Genomic DNA, 3878 nt, shown 5'->3' on the forward strand with positions numbered 1-3878 from the left:
TACCTGCACGTGTGCGTGAAGTCACCGCGAGACATATTCTTGAAAATGATAAATATAATAAATTACATTTCACTATATGTATAAGGACTATATATGTTAATTAAAATTAAATTATTATAATATAATATTATTTAATTATATATATATATATATATATATATATATATATATATAATTGTATTATTTTCAATTGTATTTAACCATATTACATTTTTTAATCTAACCATATTACATTTTTTTATTTATCTTAATATAAACTTAAAAATATGTATATCTTAATAGTAAATATCTATGAATTTTAATATTATAATTATTGTATGCTTATATTTTCAATCGACATATAACGGTAATTCATAATTTCTTGGAATATTGTTAAATCTTTGTAAAACTACGTCAGCATCCAACCACTTGCTGATACAGGCTCGGCACTGGTTGGCTGGTTTAATCACACACAACACGCATTCACACTCCTTACATTAAATCTTTACATTCATGTTTAATCCATGCAATTAATTCATAATGGCATGCCAGTTTGGCCTGTACCCGTATCCCGGCACTCGATGACGATAAGGAGACACGAGAAAACACGCCTCGCACAGTCGTTGTCGAGGGTGTACCGGCCATATATAAAAGGGACGAATCCCTATGACGCAATAATACGTATTCAGTGTTTGATATGCGCTGTAATCTTTGTTATAATTCTGAGGAAGAACCCCGTCGGCCTCCAACGAATCTACTGCCGGTTCTTTTACCGGTGGTTTCATATTTTCTATAAAATATACTATTTTTTAATATGTGTAAACATAAAATAAATTATTATATATCTTACTTTTGTTAAAAGTTTTCGTTGGCACACAGTCTGTTTACAGTAGCATTAAGATGGCCAGGACGAACCAATTGTCTGTATAAGCCGCACGATCAAGCACGTCAACCGACTCTTACTTCCAATCCACAACTACTGAGCATACCTTCAAATTCATCCTTCTACATCTCACTATTGTCACAGCGTTTGTTTATCATATCTAATTTCACAATGATCTCAGCATCCGTACGGATGCGCCTTGCAAAAAATCTACGATGTACAGTTTTGCACGTGTGCGATGAAGTCACCGCAAGACATATTCTCGAAAACGATATCGCACCTGTAAGATTAACGTTGCGCCATGCTTGATTAAGGCTGTGTGATGTGATTGGTCGCTTGAGATACGGGTGTGCGCTGTGGCGCTCTGCACATGAAGAAACGCCGAGATTGGCGGAGAGCGAGAAAGATCAGTCAGTCGATGCTTGACGCTGGATCGAGTAGGTGTCTTGAGGCATCTCTCGTGTAATAAAGTTACCATTACCAGAAGTATATTTGAATATCGTCTTTCACCGACCTACATCCTTATCCTGACATCTCCCCGAGAAGTAATTCGCGGTCAGTGCCGTATGAACCAACGGTGCGTCAACAGAAAAGAAAATAAATTATTACATTTCAGAAGTGGGATTCACATCGAATGCCGCCATTATCGTGAACGATCCGGCTTGCTACCGATTTCCCTTTTCCTTCTGTCCTCATTCCTTAGTTCGGTCGAGTAAGGTACAGCGTGCAAGGCTGTAATAGATATTCGGGTGCGGTATTTTCGGCCAGTTATCCCGTGGAAAATATTCGGGTCAATGACCGTTATCGTTATCGTAATATCTGGTGAAAAACGTTATCCCGTCATAACGACGTTAGAAACATTAATAATTGTGGATCGGCGACCAGTGATATCGGTCTGCCACGCTGCAAAGAAACATATATTCGCGTGTGAGAAATTACGTCTCGAACGTTCTCGAACGGTTTCCCCGCCATTTTGGGTGCAACGGTCAACCGCCATCTTACCACGGTCGAACGTTCTCGAGCGATCTCCCGCCATTTGGTACGTCTCGAATATTCTCGAGCGTCTCCCGCCATTTTATGGTGCCGCGTTGCCGCCAGCTAAGTGTATTCGAACAATATCACGCAGTATTGGTGTGTTCAAATTCATCACGGAAGATCAGTTGTCGGTATTCAAGAAAACATGGATCGGCAGCAGTTAGAAAAGTTATCTGTGAGTGAACTACAAGACGAAGCTAAGAAATATGGGCTAAATCCTTCAGGCGATGCATCGCGCTGTATAGACATGATCATGTCTCATTTGGAGAGACAAGCCACGTCCGATCAGCAAAAAAGAGAAACACGTGCCGCCACTAAAAGTAAGGCGATGCAATCAACAATCGCAGCGACGACGCCGACGGAATCAGCTGATTTATCTCAAATCTGTGCCTGGATGGCACAACAAATGCGTATCCAGCAGGAAGATAAGCAAGAACAAATGCGTATCCAGCAGGAGGATAAGCAAGAACAAAGACGTTTCCTGCAAGAGCAAATGCGTATCCAACAAGAAGATAAGCAAGAACAAAGGCGTATCCAGCAAGAACAAATGCTTATCCAAAAAGAGTTTCAACGAGAACAAGCTCGAAACCAACAGGAACAGCAGCGTCAAAATCAAGCTATGATGCAGCAGATGATCGAGTTAACTAACTTTTCTCGCGAAGACTCACAAAATAAAGTGTATAATGTGATGAATAATGACAATGTTATACGTGCGGATCCCGATAGTTCGATTACACGTCGTCAGCCGCTTTCGTCAGTAGCTACCGCCCATACTGTGAAATTATTGGCGGCCCAAATTCCGGAATTTGCTGGAACAGAAGAAGAGAAAATCGAAACATGGATAGAAACAGGAGAGAGAATTGCTCAAATCCATGCGGTGTCCGAAGATGTATTACTCTTGGCAGCTTCTAGTAAACTCGTCAAAAATGCCAAAAGATAGTTTGATCTAAATGTGACAACGTTGATCGAATCCTGGCAGATATTTAAGGAAGCCATAATACGCCGATTTAACGGAAGATATTGTTTCATGTGGCCATGCAAAAAGTTGAAGCGAGAGGGTGGAACTTTGCTAAGGAGCAATTCCAAGATTACGCCATGGACAAGTTAGTGCTGATGAAAAATCTAAACTTGCCAGAAGAAGATGCCATTCATCTACTTATTAATGGTATCGGAAGCCGATCGTTGAGAGAAGCAGCCGCAGTGCTTCATTGTGCAACAGTCGATGAGTTCCTGGAAGAAATGCACCGGATAACATCGGTGTCAGCCGAGCCCACTAGAAAGATTCATCATCAAGAGGTCAAAAGTGATAAGATGAAAAATAGTGCGAGCACGATACTTAAAGATAACTCTGTGTCAAAGTCAGACAAAGATGTGTTTTGTGTATATTGCCGGGCAAAAGGTCATGTCCGAGCTGACTGTTTCAAGTTAAAAAAGAAAGAGCAATCACCGCCAGTGACAACAGCCAAGCCAGCGTTAGTGGTATCTGCGGTGGAAGAAGACGAGCAGGAGATGGAGATTGCAGTAGTGGATGAAGATTCCGGTAGGAAATTAGAAGTTTCTGATTCGCGTATTATTGTTAATTCATTGAATGGAAATTCATGTAATTTAAATGCGTTGTTAGATACCGGAAGTCCTGTTTCATTTATTAAGTCTTCGGTTTTTACAAAGTTTATAAATGTCGATTTGGAAAAAAGTGAAAAAATAAAACGATATAAAGCGGTGAATAATACTTTTGTTAATGTATTAGGATCTGTCAAAACAGTGATTTCTCTGGATTTATTACCGGATTTGAAAGCATCAATTTCTTTATTAGTATTGGATAATGACTCTTTTTCTTTTGATTTAATTATTGGTGTAGATTTCTTTAAAGAGAATAATATTTCAATTTTATATAATCCATCTGGTATCGAAATAGATAATCGAGTTCAGTTGTTTAAAGAAATAGCTTCTACAGAAGTAGTTGAAGATGAATCTGAAGACG

This window comes from Temnothorax americanus, unplaced genomic scaffold (assembly GCF_048541705.1).
Source record: "Temnothorax americanus isolate GAGA-0224 unplaced genomic scaffold, ASM4854170v1 Scaffold80, whole genome shotgun sequence".
NCBI classification, from domain to species: domain Eukaryota; kingdom Metazoa; phylum Arthropoda; class Insecta; order Hymenoptera; family Formicidae; genus Temnothorax; species Temnothorax americanus.